Raw genomic sequence first — 17128 nt, 5'->3', positions numbered from 1 at the left:
AGGCTAAGAACCTTGGGGTCATCTTCGACTCCACACTCTCCTTTTCTTCTCACATCTCTGACATCTCTAAGAAGTCAAACTACCAACTGTACATTTGCAGAGGTATTGTTCCTTTCCTCTCCTTCCCCCAGAAGCTTACTGTATCTAGAGCTCTGATTCTCTCTAGGCTAGACTACTGCAACAGCCTCTTTCTAAATCTGCCTGCTTCTTCTCTCTGTCCTCTGCAACTCATCCAGAACAGGACTGCAAGACGTTTCCTTGGTCTGAAGCCCAGGGATCGTATCTCTCCAGCCCTGAAATCTTTTCATTGCTCCCAGTGGCTGCAAGGGTTAAATTCAAGTCCCTCTGCATTGTCCACAAGGCTTACTGGGGCCTGGGTCCAAAATACCTTCAACTCTCCCTCCGTAAATACCTTCCCACTCGAGCTCTTTTCTCCTCCACCTCCAACTCCCTCAGGGCCGGTCGCTTCTCCAAGCAACGAGTTGGGGGTAGATCTCTTTCCTCAGCTGGGGCCTCCCTCTGGAACAGCCTGCCTGCCACACTGAAACTTGAGGAGAACCATCTCTGGTTCCGGAAGCACCTCAAGACCTTCCTCTTTGCTTCTGCCTTTGCTCTTCCGCTCCCCTGCTGATCTGTCTGCTTCAGCTCCGTGCACCTGGCTACCCTCTGATTTCGGGCCAAGGTCCCTGCCCACCCAGCCGCACACCTGCACTGCCTCCTGGCAACCCTTGCACGCAATCCTTGCACTTGGGTCTGTATCTGTAACCCTACAGTGCCCTTACCTGCACTTATCAGACACCCCTTGTCTGCGCTTGAAACCTCGCACTTGCCACCCTGCTGGCTGCGCTACCAGTTGTTGTTGTTTTTATCCCTTCCTAGGCACGTTCCACCTCGCCCCTCTCCTTGCACTTTCCTCCCTCCCTCTCCCCTGCACTTGAGCATTCTCAATGTCACTGGGCCTAGGAAGATCGCTGTTTTGTCCTCCCTTCTTCCCCTCCCTTGCCTCGTCACGCTCTGAAACACGCGTGTATGAGTACGATTCAAATACAATATCATGTCATATCATAGCAGGAATCTATAGATCTGAAGATACGCAACTCCTTCAATCATTCATTGCAAACAGTAACAAACAAGGATAATTCCTCAGTGGTGTGATGGAGGCCCTTAACAGGTCTGAGGGATGTCCCCAACATCTGGAACACGATTTATCCTCCCATTACACCACTAATGAAACTTCTTTGCCTTCTCCATTGTTCAGGACGTTTTGGCATGTGCCAATTTGCACTGGACGCAGATCCCCTGCCGCTGAGGCCTCTTGGCCATGACCTTTTAGCACTGCTATGATTTGGCAAGTGAAGAATCACAACATAGGGCCACCACTAGATGCAATGTGATGTACGCTATCTGCCAAGATGGGCTACGTGCTACATGCCAACATACAGAAAGCGGAGTCTTTACTTTTTGAAGGGTCTTCCCGTGAAAGGGCTGTTTGGCGCTTACATGGCAGAATGCATGGACCTCAGAATAGAATACATTGTGCATCTACCTACATCCGAAGAGACACTGTCAAAGGCGTGCCTGTTCACTTTGACTGCCTGTCTGATCTTGAACAACTAGCGTAGGTCTGGGGTAAGTTGAAGACTCAACAAACACGTACCTTAACTCGGTAGTGATCTGAAGATATGGAAAGGCTGGGCGAAATCTATTGGGATCAAAGGACCTCGTGTCACCTTGCCAGTCTACAGTGGTTTGATGGATAGGGGTACAGTGGGGTGGGGCAGTGGGTAGGGTAGGTCTACAGTGGTGTGGGATATTGTGGGTAGCGAAGAGTGGGGTAGGTGTAGAGTGGTTTGGGGTATAGTCAGTGGTGGTAGAGTAGGGTGGGGATAAGGGTAGATTGGGTGAGAGGGGAGAGGTGGGAATAGAGGGGGTGGGGTAGTGAGTTAAGGTCAGGTAGAATTGGGTAAGATTTTTGTTATTATACCGGTAGCCATTTACAGCGGCAATTAAGCCATTAACTCACAGCAGACTGCTTAGAAACAACATAGATACCAGGGGTTGAGTTTTGGGTGGGAGGGGCAAGGAGTGGGTGGGAATGGCCAAAGAGGTAAGCATGGCCCAAGGCAGTCAATTAGACGATAAACAACCAACAATATTTAACAAATAAATAACCCAAAAAAAAACAAGTCGTGTGTCCCTCTTCACATGTCATCTCCCTCCTACCTGTACTTCAATGCAACGGTTTCGGCTTATAGGTGGTGCTTAAAATGCACAGTAGGCCATGTGCCTTCATCGCACCGGTGTTGTATACTAAACTGTTCCCCATGATAGACTGCTCGCCTGGTGTTCGGCAATCTTGGAGCCCCAACCCAACACCCTGACACAGCGATCGCCAAAAGGAAATAAAAATGTGCTGAAATGCTCCAGCCGGGCTTCTTAGTCCTGCTCTCTAAGAGGAAGGCTACAGCTCAATAAAACACCTTTTAAGAAGTAAACAAAAAATTGTATTCAATATATTATATGTTATTTTCTTAAAGTGAAAAACCCCATTTTATGTCTCTCACTTGTTGCATGTTTCGCGTTTCTGTGGCATGCACGTCGAGTATTCCTTGGCACGCCTATCACTCAGGCCTTACCTGTTTCATATCTGTATGGCACTTTTGGGGTTGATCTGGGTACAGATCATCCTCTCCCGCGGATTTAACACTGAAGAGCACCGAGCACATAAAATGGTACAATACTAAAAAGTGAAAACAGTCTAAATCTGTTATTTGCGCATAAAAATGTGAGTGCTATCGTACAATAAATGAGATGCTTGGTCCGTAGAACTCGCCAGAAAATACGTGCAGAGAGTTGCAATCCGGGCAGTATCTGATGCCAAATGCGTTCTTTGTGTGTATGTATTGTTTTCAATAAAGTATTTAAAAATGAGCCTTCTTTAACACATGTCACACGCCTGCTTATTGTGTGTTGGTAGCGTTTTTCCTACCTCTCGCTGTAAAAATGAGAACAAAGTTTCTCGTGATGTCTCAGGCAGCCCGACCTGAGCCTCTGGTTCGTAACAAAAGTGCTGAATGCAGCTCACAGTGCAGCAGCGGGCCAGTGGCGCAATGGATAACGCGTCTGCCTACGGAGCCAAAGATTCCAGGTTCGACTCCTGGCTGGCTCGTTCAAATGCTGCCTTTTTGTTCTGTATTTTAAAATGAGCCTTCTCACGCAAGGCACTCGAAAGCTCATTGTGTGTTTGTAGTCACTGTTGCAGCGTGTTTCTACCTCTACTCGGGAGAAAAAATGGGAACTACGTTATTTCTCATGATGTCTCTAACACATGGCACACGCCTGCTCATTGTCAGTTCGTAGGCGTGTTTTCAACCACCTCTCCTTATAAAAATGAGAACTAAGTTGCTCATGATGGCTCAATCCGCATGATGAGCCTCTGCGTCGTAACAAAAGTGCTGATTCCAAGAGTCACTGCAGCAGAGGGCCAGTGGCGCAATGGATAACGCGTCTGCCTACGGAGCAGAAGATTCCAGGTTCGACTCCTGGCTGGCTCGTTCGCATGCTGCCTTTTTGTTCTAGAAAGTATTTAAAAATGAGCCTTGTCACGCATGGCACACAAAAGCACATTGTTTGTTCGTAGTTAGTGCGTTTTTTCTACCTCTCCTCTGGGAAAAATGAGAACTAAGTTTCTCATGATGGCACACGCTCGCTCACCTGCTCATTGTGGGCTTGTAGCGTTTTTTTCTACCTCTCCTTGTAAAAATGAGAAGTACGTTTCTCACTGTGTCTCAAGCAGGAAACTTCTGTTTCGTTACAAAAGTGCTGACTCCTGCTCACGCTGTAGCAGCGGTCCAGTGGCGCAATGGATAACACATTTGACTAATTCCAGGTTGACTCCTGGCTGGCTCGATCATAGGCTGCCTTTTTGATTTATTCAATATGTATACATGGTCGAAGGCTGCAGACAGGCCCAGTAACAAGAGGAGGGCTTGCTTCTTGGCATCTTTGATATCATCCTGTTGAATCTTTAGGTCCAGTAAGGCCGATTCAGTGCCGTGGCTTGGTTGGAAACCAGATTGGCGCAAGCCCAGGAGATTGTGTGATTCCAGTCAAAACAGGTTCTTCCCTGTTCGTCCAAAACCATCAAGGACCACATTGACACCCTTGCTCTGAATCTGGCCGACTTCTGTAACCATTCCATCACCTGTGGAATCTTCCCCTCCACTCTGAAGCATTCTCTTGTGCACCCTCTTCTCAAAAATTCCACAGCCGACCCCTCCGGCCCGGCTAACTTCGCAGGTTTCTATCACTCCTTTCCAGGGCAAACTCTTGGAAAAGCTGACCATCTCCCAGCTTAATCTTCACACCGACTCTGTTGGTTGTCTCCATGACCATCAGCCTGGCTTCAGAGCTGTCAGAAGCATGGAAACTGCTCTCCTGAACACCTGTGAAGACCTGCTGTCCAACCATGACTCTAACATCCCTTTTGGGTCCTCATCCTACTCGATTTCTCTTCTGCCTTTGACACGGTCAACCATGCCATCCTGCTCAACTGTCTCCGTGATAAGCCGGGTATCACTGATCAGGCCCTGGCCTGGATGACCTCTTTCCACTCTGATCGGCCCTCCCAGGTCCAACTTGGGTCCTTCCTTTTCGCCATCTCATTCTCTACTTGTGGTGTTCCCCACGGGTCTAACCTCTCTCCCTGGCTGTTCAACCAATACCTGGCACCCATTTCCCACCGCATTGCAGCTCTCTGCTTCAACTTTCAGTGCTATGCGGATGACACTCTGCTTGTTTTCAGGCTTCCCTCCCTCATCTCTGACCGTCTGTCTGCCATCCAGGACTGGTCTGCCGCCAATGATCTCTGCCTTAATCCCATTTAGGCAGAGATTCTCCTCATCGGCACACCTGCACCCTCCTTTCCTGCCACTCTCTGGCCGGCCTCCCTTGGCCCTCTTCCTGCTCCCACCTTTGAGGCTAAGAACCTTGGGGTCATCTTCGACTCCACACTCTCCTTTTCTTCTCACATCTCTGACATCTCTAAGAAGTCAAACTACCAACTGTACATTTGCAGAGGTATTGTTCCTTTCCTCTCCTTCCACCAGAAGCTTACTGTATCTAGAGCTCTGATTCTCTCTAGGCTAGACTACTGCAACAGCCTCTTTCTAAATCTGCCTGCTTCTTCTCTCTGTCCTCTGCAACTCATCCAGAACAGGACTGCAAGACGTTTCCTTGGTCTGAAGCCCAGGGATCGTATCTCTCCAGCCCTGAAATCTTTTCATTGCTCCCAGTGGCTGCAAGGGTTAAATTCAAGTCCCTCTGCATTGTCCACAAGGCTTACTGGGGCCTGGGTCCAAAATACCTTCAACTCTCCCTCCGTAAATACCTTCCCACTCGAGCTCTTTTCTCCTCCACCTCCAACTCCCTCAGGGCCGGTCGCTTCTCCAAGCAACGAGTTGGGGGTAGATCTCTTTCCTCAGCTGGGGCCTCCCTCTGGAACAGCCTGCCTGCCACACTGAAACTTGAGGAGAACCATCTCTGGTTCCGGAAGCACCTCAAGACCTTCCTCTTTGCTTCTGCCTTTGCTCTTCCGCTCCCCTGCTGATCTGTCTGCTTCGGCTCCGTGCACCTGGCTACCCTCTGATTTCGGGCCAAGGTCCCTGCCCACCCAGCCGCACACCTGCACTGCCTCCTGGCAACCCTTGCACGCAATCCTTGCACTTGGGTCTGTATCTGTAACCCTACAGTGCCCTTACCTGCACTTATCAGACACCCCTTGTCTGCGCTTTAAACCTCGCACTTGCCACCCTGCTGGCTGCGCTACCAGTTGTTGTTGTTTTTATCCCTTCCTAGGCACGTTCCACCTCGCCCCTCTCCTTGCACTTTCCTCCCTCCCTCTCCCCTGCACTTGAGCATTCTCAATGTCACTGGGCCTAGGAAGATCGCTGTTTTGTCCTCCCTTCTTCCCCTCCCTTGCCTCGTCACGCTCTGAAACACGCGTGTATGAGTACGATTCAAATACAATATCATGTCATATCATAGCAGGAATCTATAGATCTGAAGATACGCAACTCCTTCAATCATTCATTGCAAACAGTAACAAACAAGGATAATTCCTTAGTGGTGTGATGGAGGCTCTTAACAGGTCTGAGGGATGTCCCCAACATCTGGAACACGATTTATCCTCCCATTACACCACTAATGAAACTTCTTTGCCTTCTCCATTGTTCAGGACGTTTTGGCATGTGCCAATTTGCACTGGACGCAGATCCCCTGCCGCTGAGGCCTCTTGGCCATGACCTTTTAGCACTGCTATGATTTGGCAAGTGAAGAATCACAACATAGGGCCACCACTAGATGCAATGTGATGTACGCTATCTGCCAAGATGGGCTACGTGCTACATGCCAACATACAGAAAGCGGAGTCTTTACTTTTTGAAGGGTCTTCCCGTGAAAGGGCTGTTTGGCGCTTACATGGCAGAATGCATGGACCTCAGAATAGAATACTTTGTGCATCTACCTACATCCGAAGAGACACTGTCAAAGGCGTGCCTGTTCACTTTGACTGCCTGTCTGATCTTGAACAACTAGCGTAGGTCTGGGGTAAGTTGAAGACTCAACAAACACGTACCTTAACTCGGTAGTGATCTGAAGATATGGAAAGGCTGGGCGAAATCTATTGGGATCAAAGGACCTCGTGTCACCTTGCCAGTCTACAGTGGTTTGATGGATAGGGGTACAGTGGGGTGGGGCAGTGGGTAGGGTAGGTCTACAGTGGTGTGGGATATTGTGGGTAGCGAAGAGTGGGGTAGGTGAAGAGTGGTTTGGGGTATAGTCAGTGGTGGTAGAGTAGGGTGGGGATAAGGGTAGATTGGGTGAGAGGGGAGAGGTGGGAATAGAGGGGGTGGGGTAGTGAGTTAAGGACAGGTAGAATTGGGTAAGATTTTTGTTATTATACCGGTAGCCATTTACAGCGGCAATTAAGCCATTAACTCACAGCAGACTGCTTAGAAACAACATAGATACCAGGGGTTGAGTTTTGGGTGGGAGGGGCAAGGAGTGGGTGGGAATGGCCAAAGAGGTAAGCATGGCCCAAGGCAGTCAATTAGACGATAAACAACCAACAATATTTAACAAATAAATAACCCAAAAAAAACCAAGTCGTGTGTCCCTCTTCACATGTCATCTCCCTCCTACCTGTACTTCAATGCAACGGTTTCGGCTTATAGGTGGTGCTTAAAATGCACAGTAGGCCATGTGCCTTCATCGCACCGGTGTTGTATACTAAACTGTTCCCCATGATAGACTGCTCGCCTGGTGTTCGGCAATCTTGGAGCCCCAACCCAACACCCTGACACAGCGATCGCCAAAAGGAAATAAAAATGTGCTGAAATGCTCCAGCCGGGCTTCTTAGTCCTGCTCTCTAAGAGGAAGGCTACAGCTCAATAAAACACCTTTTAAGAAGTAAACAAAAAATTGTATTCAATATATTATATGTTATTTTCTTAAAGTGAAAAACCCCATTTTATGTCTCTCACTTGTTGCATGTTTCGCGTTTCTGTGGCATGCACGTCGAGTACTCCTTGGCACGCCTATCACTCAGGCCTTATCTATTTCATATCTGTATGGCACTTTTGGGGTTGATCTGGGTACAGATCATCCTCTCCCGCGGATTTAACACTGAAGAGCACCGAGCACATAAAATGGTACAATACTAAAAAGTGAAAACAGTCTAAATCTGTTATTTGCGCATGAAAATGTGAGTGCTATCGTACAATAAATGAGATGCTTGGTCCGTAAAACTCGCCAGAAAATACGTGCAGAGAGTTGCAATCCGGGCAGTATCTGATGCCAAATGCGTTCTTTGTCAGATGTTTGTATGTATTGTTTTCAATAAAGTATTTAAAAATGAGCCTTCTTTAACACATGTCACACGCCTGCTTATTGTGTGTTGGTAGCGTTTTTCCTACCTCTCGCTGTAAAAATGAGAACAAAGTTTCTCGTGATGTCTCAGGCAGCCCGACCTGAGCCTCTGGTTCGTAACAAAAGTGCTGAATGCAGCTCACAGTGCAGCAGCGGGCCAGTGGCGCAATGGATAACGCGTCTGCCTACGGAGCAGAAGATTCCAGGTTCGACTCCTGGCTGGCTCGTTCAAATGCTGCCTTTTTGTTCTGTATTTAAAAATGAGCCTTCTCACGCAAGGCACTCGAAAGCTCATTGTGTGTTTGTAGTCACTGTTGCAGCGTGTTTCTACCTCTACTCGGGAGAAAAAATGGGAACTACGTTATTTCTCATGATGTCTCTAACACATGGCACACGCCTGCTCATTGTCAGTTCGTAGGCGTGTTTTCAACCACCTCTCCTTATAAAAATGAGAACTAAGTTGCTCATGATGGCTCAATCCGCATGATGAGCCTCTGCGTCGTAACAAAAGTGCTGATTCCAAGAGTAACTGCAGCAGAGGGCCAGTGGCGCAATGGATAACGCGTCTGCCTACGGAGCAGAAGATTCCAGGTTCGACTCCTTGCTGGCTCGTTCGCATGCTGCCTTTTTGTTCTAGAAAGTATTTAAAAATGAGCCTTGTCACGCATGGCACACAAAAGCACATTGTTTGTTCGTAGTTAGTGTGTTTTTTCTACCTCTCCTCTGGGAAAAATGAGAACTAAGTTTCTCATGATGGCACACGCTCGCTCACCTGCTCATTGTGGGCTTGTAGCGTTTTTTTCTACCTCTCCTTGTAAAAATGAGAAGTACGTTTCTCACTGTGTCTCAAGCAGGAAACTTCTGTTTCGTTACAAAAGTGCTGACTCCTGCTCACGCTGTAGCAGCGGTCCAGTGGCGCAATGGATAACACATTTGACTAATTCCAGGTTGACTCCTGGCTGGCTCGATCATAGGCTGCCTTTTTGATTTATTCAATATGTATACATGGTCGAAGGCTGCAGACAGGCCCAGTAACAAGAGGAGGGCTTGCTTCTTGGCATCTTTGATATCATCCTGTTGAATCTTTAGGTCCAATAAGGCCGATTCAGTGCCGTGGCTTGGTTGGAAACCAGATTGGCGCAAGCCCAGGAGATTGTGTGATTCCAGTCAAAACAGGTTCTTCCCTGTTCGTCCAAAACCATCAAGGACCACATTGACACCCTTGCTCTGAATCTGGCCGACTTCTGTAACCATTCCATCACCTGTGGAATCTTCCCCTCCACTCTGAAGCATTCTCTTGTGCACCCTCTTCTCAAAAATTCCACAGCCGACCCCTCCGGCCCGGCTAACTTCGCAGGTTTCTATCACTCCTTTCCAGGGCAAACTCTTGGAAAAGCTGACCATCTCCCAGCTTAATCTTCACACCGACTCTGTTGGTTGTCTCCATGACCATCAGCCTGGCTTCAGAGCTGTCAGAAGCATGGAAACTGCTCTCCTGAACACCTGTGAAGACCTGCTGTCCAACCATGACTCTAACATCCCTTTTGGGTCCTCATCCTACTCGATTTCTCTTCTGCCTTTGACACGGTCAACCATGCCATCCTGCTCAACTGTCTCCGCGATAAGCCGGGTATCACTGATCAGGCCCTGGCCTGGATGACCTCTTTCCACTCTGATCGGCCCTCCCAGGTCCAACTTGGGTCCTTCCTTTTCGCCATCTCATTCTCTACTTGTGGTGTTCCCCACGGGTCTAACCTCTCTCCCTGGCTGTTCAACCAATACCTGGCACCCATTTCCCACCGCATTGCAGCTCTCTGCTTCAACTTTCAGTGCTATGCGGATGACACTCTGCTTGTTTTCAGGCTTCCCTCCCTCATCTCTGACCGTCTGTCTGCCATCCAGGACTGGTCTGCCGCCAATGATCTCTGCCTTAATCCCATTTAGGCAGAGATTCTCCTCATCGGCACACCTGCACCCTCCTTTCCTGCCACTCTCTGGCCGGCCTCCCTTGGCCCTCTTCCTGCTCCCACCTTTGAGGCTAAGAACCTTGGGGTCATCTTCGACTCCACACTCTCCTTTTCTTCTCACATCTCTGACATCTCTAAGAAGCCAAACTACCAACTGTACATTTGCAGAGGTATTGTTCCTTTCCTCTCCTTCCCCCAGAAGCTTACTGTATCTAGAGCTCTGATTCTCTCTAGGCTAGACTACTGCAACAGCCTCTTTCTAAATCTGCCTGCTTCTTCTCTCTGTCCTCTGCAACTCATCCAGAACAGGACTGCAAGACGTTTCCTTGGTCTGAAGCCCAGGGATCGTATCTCTCCAGCCCTGAAATCTTTTCATTGCTCCCAGTGGCTGCAAGGGTTAAATTCAAGTCCCTCTGCATTGTCCACAAGGCTTACTGGGGCCTGGGTCCAAAATACCTTCAACTCTCCCTCCGTAAATACCTTCCCACTCGAGCTCTTTTCTCATCCACCTCCAACTCCCTCAGGGCCGGTCGCTTCTCCAAGCAACGAGTTGGGGGTAGATCTCTTTCCTCAGCTGGGGCCTCCCTCTGGAACAGCCTGTCTGCCACACTGAAACTTGAGGAGAACCATCTCTGGTTCCGGAAGCACCTCAAGACCTTCCTCTTTGCTTCTGCCTTTGCTCTTCCGCTCCCCTGCTGATCTGTCTGCTTCGGCTCCGTGCACCTGGCTACCCTCTGATTTCGGGCCAAGGTCCCTGCCCACCCAGCCGCACACCTGCACTGCCTCCTGGCAACCCTGGCACGCAATCCTTGCACTTGGGTCTGTATCTGTAACCCTACAGTGCCCTTACCTGCACTTATCAGACACCCCTTGTCTGCGCTTTAAACCTCGCACTTGCCACCCTGCTGGCTGCGCTACCAGTTGTTGTTGTTTTTATCCCTTCCTAGGCACGTTCCACCTCGCCCCTCTCCTTGCACTTTCCTCCCTCCCTCTCCCCTGCACTTGAGCATTCTCAATGTCACTGGGCCTAGGAAGATCGCTGTTTTGTCCTCCCTTCTTCCCCTCCCTTGCCTCGTCACGCTCTGAAACACGCGTGTATGAGTACGATTCAAATACAATATCATGTCATATCATAGCAGGAATCTATAGATCTGAAGATACGCAACTCCTTCAATCATTCATTGCAAACAGTAACAAACAAGGATAATTCCTCAGTGGTGTGATGGAGGCCCTTAACAGGTCTGAGGGATGTCCCCAACATCTGGAACACGATTTATCCTCCCATTACACCACTAATGAAACTTCTTTGCCTTCTCCATTGTTCAGGACGTTTTGGCATGTGCCAATTTGCACTGGACGCAGATCCCCTGCCGCTGAGGCCTCTTGGCCATGACCTTTTAGCACTGCTATGATTTGGCAAGTGAAGAATCACAACATAGGGCCACCACTAGATGCAATGTGATGTACGCTATCTGCCAAGATGGGCTACGTGCTACATGCCAACATACAGAAAGCGGAGTCTTTACTTTTTGAAGGGTCTTCCTGTGAAAGGGCTGTTTGGCGCTTACATGGCAGAATGCATGGACCTCAGAATAGAATACTTTGTGCATCTACCTACATCCGAAGAGACACTGTCAAAGGCGTGCCTGTTCACTTTGACTGCCTGTCTGATCTTGAACAACTAGCGTAGGTCTGGGGTAAGTTGAAGACTCAACAAACACGTACCTTAACTCGGTAGTGATATGAAGATATGGAAAGGCTGGGCGAAATCTATTGGGATCAAAGGACCTCGTGTCACCTTGCCAGTCTACAGTGGTTTGATGGATAGGGGTACAGTGGGGTGGGGCAGTGGGTAGGGTAGGTGTACAGTGGTGTGGGATATTGTGGGTAGCGAAGAGTGGGGTAGGTGTAGAGTGGTTTGGGGTATAGTCAGTGGTGGTAGAGTAGGGTGGGGATAAGGGTAGATTGGGTGAGAGGGGAGAGGTGGGAATAGAGGGGGTGGGGTAGTGAGTTAAGGTCAGGTAGAATTGGGTAAGATTTTTGTTATTATACCGGTAGCCATTTACAGCGGCAATTAAGCCATTAACTCACAGCAGACTGCTTAGAAACAACATAGATACCAGGGGTTGAGTTTTGGGTGGGAGGGGCAAGGAGTGGGTGGGAATGGCCAAAGAGGTAAGCATGGCCCAAGGCAGTCAATTAGACGATAAACAACCAACAATATTTAACAAATAAATAACCCAAAAAAAAACAAGTCGTGTGTCCCTCTTCACATGTCATCTCCCTCCTACCTGTACTTCAATGCAACGGTTTCGGCTTATAGGTGGTGCTTAAAATGCACAGTAGGCCATGTGCCTTCATCGCACCGGTGTTGTATACTAAACTGTTCCCCATGATAGACTGCTCGCCTGGTGTTCGGCAATCTTGGAGCCCCAACCCAACACCCTGACACAGCGATCGCCAAAAGGAAATAAAAATGTGCTGAAATGCTCCAGCCGGGCTTCTTAGTCCTGCTCTCTAAGAGGAAGGCTACAGCTCAATAAAACACCTTTTAAGAAGTAAACAAAAAATTGTATTCAATATATTATATGTTATTTTCTTAAAGTGAAAAACCCCATTTTATGTCTCTCACTTGTTGCATGTTTCGCGTTTCTGTGGCATGCACGTCGAGTACTCCTTGGCACGCCTATCACTCAGGCCTTACCTGTTTCATATCTGTATGGCACTTTTGGGGTTGATCTGGGTACAGATCATCCTCTCCCGCGGATTTAACACTGAAGAGCACCGAGCACATAAAATGGTACAATACTAAAAAGTGAAAACAGTCTAAATCTGTTATTTGCGCATGAAAATGTGAGTGCTATCGTACAATAAATGAGATGCTTGGTCCGTAAAACTCGCCAGAAAATACGTGCAGACAGTTGCAATCCGGGCAGTATCTGATGCCAAATGCGTTCTTTGTCAGATGTTTGTATGTATTGTTTTCAATAAAGTATTTAAAAATGAGCCTTCTTTAACACATGTCACACGCCTGCTTATTGTGTGTTGGTAGCGTTTTTCCTACCTCTCGCTGTAAAAATGAGAACAAAGTTTCTCGTGATGTCTCAGGCAGCCCGACCTGAGCCTCTGGTTCGTAACAAAAGTGCTGAATGCAGCTCACAGTGCAGCAGCGGGCCAGTGGCGCAATGGATAACGCGTCTGCCTACGGAGCAGAAGATTCCAGGTTCGACTCCTGGCTGGCTCGTTCAAATGCTGCCTTTTTGTTCTGTATTTAAAAATGAGCCTTCTCACGCAAGGCACTCGAAAGCTCATTGTGTGTTTGTAGTCACTGTTGCAGCGTGTTTCTACCTCTACTCGGGAGAAAAAATGGGAACTACGTTATTTCTCATGATGTCTCTAACACATGGCACACGCCTGCTCATTGTCAGTTCGTAGGCGTGTTTTCAACCACCTCTCCTTATAAAAATGAGAACTAAGTTGCTCATGATGGCTCAATCCGCATGATGAGCCTCTGCGTCGTAACAAAAGTGCTGATTCCAAGAGTCACTGCAGCAGAGGGCCAGTGGCGCAATGGATAACGCGTCTGCCTACGGAGCAGAAGATTCCAGGTTCGACTCCTGGCTGGCTCGTTCGCATGCTGCCTTTTTGTTCTAGAAAGTATTTAAAAATGAGCCTTGTCACGCATGGCACACAAAAGCACATTGTTTGTTCGTAGTTAGTGCGTTTTTTCTACCTCTCCTCTGGGAAAAATGAGAACTAAGTTTCTCATGATGGCACACGCTCGCTCACCTGCTCATTGTGGGCTTGTAGCGTTTTTTTCTACCTCTCCTTGTAAAAATGAGAAGTACGTTTCTCACTGTGTCTCAAGCAGGAAACTTCTGTTTCGTTACAAAAGTGCTGACTCCTGCTCACGCTGTAGCAGCGGTCCAGTGGCGCAATGGATAACACATTTGACTAATTCCAGGTTGACTCCTGGCTGGCTCGATCATAGGCTGCCTTTTTGATTTATTCAATATGTATACATGGTCGAAGGCTGCAGACAGGCCCAGTAACAAGAGGAGGGCTTGCTTCTTGGCATCTTTGATATCATCCTGTTGAATCTTTAGGTCCAGTAAGGCCGATTCAGTGCCGTGGCTTGGTTGGAAACCAGATTGGCGCAAGCCCAGGAGATTGTGTGATTCCAGTCAAAACAGGTTCTTCCCTGTTCGTCCAAAACCATCAAGGACCACATTGACACCCTTGCTCTGAATCTGGCCGACTTCTGTAACCATTCCATCACCTGTGGAATCTTCCCCTCCACTCTGAAGCATTCTCTTGTGCACCCTCTTCTCAAAAATTCCACAGCCGACCCCTCCGGCCCGGCTAACTTCGCAGGTTTCTATCACTCCTTTCCAGGGCAAACTCTTGGAAAAGCTGACCATCTCCCAGCTTAATCTTCACACCGACTCTGTTGGTTGTCTCCATGACCATCAGCCTGGCTTCAGAGCTGTCAGAAGCATGGAAACTGCTCTCCTGAACACCTGTGAAGACCTGCTGTCCAACCATGACTCTAACATCCCTTTTGGGTCCTCATCCTACTCGATTTCTCTTCTGCCTTTGACACGGTCAACCATGCCATCCTGCTCAACTGTCTCCGTGATAAGCCGGGTATCACTGATCAGGCCCTGGCCTGGATGACCTCTTTCCACTCTGATCGGCCCTCCCAGGTCCAACTTGGGTCCTTCCTTTTCGCCATCTCATTCTCTACTTGTGGTGTTCCCCACGGGTCTAACCTCTCTCCCTGGCTGTTCAACCAATACCTGGCACCCATTTCCCACCGCATTGCAGCTCTCTGCTTCAACTTTCAGTGCTATGCGGATGACACTCTGCTTGTTTTCAGGCTTCCCTCCCTCATCTCTGACCGTCTGTCTGCCATCCAGGACTGGTCTGCCGCCAATGATCTCTGCCTTAATCCCATTTAGGCAGAGATTCTCCTCATCGGCACACCTGCACCCTCCTTTCCTGCCACTCTCTGGCCGGCCTCCCTTGGCCCTCTTCCTGCTCCCACCTTTGAGGCTAAGAACCTTGGGGTCATCTTCGACTCCACACTCTCCTTTTCTTCTCACATCTCTGACATCTCTAAGAAGTCAAACTACCAACTGTACATTTGCAGAGGTATTGTTCCTTTCCTCTCCTTCCCCCAGAAGCTTACTGTATCTAGAGCTCTGATTCTCTCTAGGCTAGACTACTGCAACAGCCTCTTTCTAAATCTGCCTGCTTCTTCTCTCTGTCCTCTGCAACTCATCCAGAACAGGACTGCAAGACGTTTCCTTGGTCTGAAGCCCAGGGATCGTATCTCTCCAGCCCTGAAATCTTTTCATTGCTCCCAGTGGCTGCAAGGGTTAAATTCAAGTCCCTCTGCATTGTCCACAAGGCTTACTGGGGCCTGGGTCCAAAATACCTTCAACTCTCCCTCCGTAAATACCTTCCCACTCGAGCTCTTTTCTCCTCCACCTCCAACTCCCTCAGGGCCGGTCGCTTCTCCAAGCAACGAGTTGGGGGTAGATCTCTTTCCTCAGCTGGGGCCTCCCTCTGGAACAGCCTGCCTGCCACACTGAAACTTGAGGAGAACCATCTCTGGTTCCGGAAGCACCTCAAGACCTTCCTCTTTGCTTCTGCCTTTGCTCTTCCGCTCCCCTGCTGATCTGTCTGCTTCAGCTCCGTGCACCTGGCTACCCTCTGATTTCGGGCCAAGGTCCCTGCCCACCCAGCCGCACACCTGCACTGCCTCCTGGCAACCCTTGCACGCAATCCTTGCACTTGGGTCTGTATCTGTAACCCTACAGTGCCCTTACCTGCACTTATCAGACACCCCTTGTCTGCGCTTTAAACCTCGCACTTGCCACCCTGCTGGCTGCGCTACCAGTTGTTGTTGTTTTTATCCCTTCCTAGGCACGTTCCACCTCGCCCCTCTCCTTGCACTTTCCTCCCTCCCTCTCCCCTGCACTTGAGCATTCTCAATGTCACTGGGCCTAGGAAGATCGCTGTTTTGTCCTCCCTTCTTCCCCTCCCTTGCCTCGTCACGCTCTGAAACACGCGTGTATGAGTACGATTCAAATACAATATCATGTCATATCATAGCAGGAATCTATAGATCTGAAGATACGCAACTCCTTCAATCATTCATTGCAAACAGTAACAAACAAGGATAATTCCTCAGTGGTGTGATGGAGGCCCTTAACAGGTCTGAGGGATGTCCCCAACATCTGGAACACGATTTATCCTCCCATTACACCACTAATGAAACTTCTTTGCCTTCTCCATTGTTCAGGACGTTTTGGCATGTGCCAATTTGCACTGGACGCAGATCCCCTGCCGCTGAGGCCTCTTGGCCATGACCTTTTAGCACTGCTATGATTTGGCAAGTGAAGAATCACAACATAGGGCCACCACTAGATGCAATGTGATGTACGCTATCTGCCAAGATGGGCTACGTGCTACATGCCAACATACAGAAAGCGGAGTCTTTACTTTTTGAAGGGTCTTCCCGTGAAAGGGCTGTTTGGCGCTTACATGGCAGAATGCATGGACCTCAGAATAGAATACTTTGTGCATCTACCTACATCCGAAGAGACACTGTCAAAGGCGTGCCTGTTCACTTTGACTGCCTGTCTGATCTTGAACAACTAGCGTAGGTCTGGGGTAAGTTGAAGACTCAACAAACACGTACCTTAACTCGGTAGTGATATGAAGATATGGAAAGGCTGGGCGAAATCTATTGGGATCAAAGGACCTCGTGTCACCTTGCCAGTCTACAGTGGTTTGATGGATAGGGGTACAGTGGGGTGGGGCAGTGGGTAGGGTAGGTGTACAGTGGTGTGGGATATTGTGGGTAGCGAAGAGTGGGGTAGGTGTAGAGTGGTTTGGGGTATAGTCAGTGGTGGTAGAGTAGGGTGGGGATAAGGGTAGATTGGGTGAGAGGGGAGAGGTGGGAATAGAGGGGGTGGGGTAGTGAGTTAAGGTCAGGTAGAATTGGGTAAGATTTTTGTTATTATACCGGTAGCCATTTACAGCGGCAATTAAGCCATTAACTCACAGCAGACTGCTTAGAAACAACATAGATACCAGGGGTTGAGTTTTGGGTGGGAGGGGCAAGGAGTGGGTGGGAATGGCCAAAGAGGTAAGCATGGCCCAAGGCAGTCAATTAGACGATAAACAACCAACAATATTTAACAAATAAATAACCCAAAAAAAAA

General features: G+C 48.8%; 5 non-coding genes across 5 annotated transcripts; all 5 read left to right on the top strand.

Annotated features, from left to right (window-relative positions):
- Window positions 1-3481: 3481 nt before the first annotated feature.
- On the top strand, window positions 3482-3554 carry TRNAR-ACG (transfer RNA arginine (anticodon ACG)). The gene has a single exon. It is a non-coding gene; the product is annotated as a tRNA-Arg (tRNA).
- A 4526-nt stretch (window positions 3555-8080) lies between these two features.
- TRNAR-ACG (transfer RNA arginine (anticodon ACG)) lies at window positions 8081-8153 on the top strand. The gene has a single exon. It is a non-coding gene; the product is annotated as a tRNA-Arg (tRNA).
- Window positions 8154-8465: 312 nt separating this feature from the next.
- On the top strand, window positions 8466-8538 carry TRNAR-ACG (transfer RNA arginine (anticodon ACG)). The gene has a single exon. It is a non-coding gene; the product is annotated as a tRNA-Arg (tRNA).
- Window positions 8539-13064: 4526 nt separating this feature from the next.
- TRNAR-ACG (transfer RNA arginine (anticodon ACG)) lies at window positions 13065-13137 on the top strand. Its single transcript has one exon. It is a non-coding gene; the product is annotated as a tRNA-Arg (tRNA).
- Window positions 13138-13449: 312 nt separating this feature from the next.
- Window positions 13450-13522, top strand: TRNAR-ACG (transfer RNA arginine (anticodon ACG)). The gene has a single exon. It is a non-coding gene; the product is annotated as a tRNA-Arg (tRNA).
- The last annotated feature ends 3606 nt before the right edge of the window (window positions 13523-17128 follow it).

This window comes from Ambystoma mexicanum, chromosome 13 (assembly GCF_040938575.1).
Source record: "Ambystoma mexicanum isolate Mex_15411 chromosome 13, UKY_AmexF1_1, whole genome shotgun sequence".
Lineage (NCBI taxonomy): Eukaryota > Metazoa > Chordata > Amphibia > Caudata > Ambystomatidae > Ambystoma > Ambystoma mexicanum.
The sequence above is the reverse complement of the archived record's forward strand: the minus strand, read 5'-3'. Positions and strand labels throughout refer to the sequence as shown.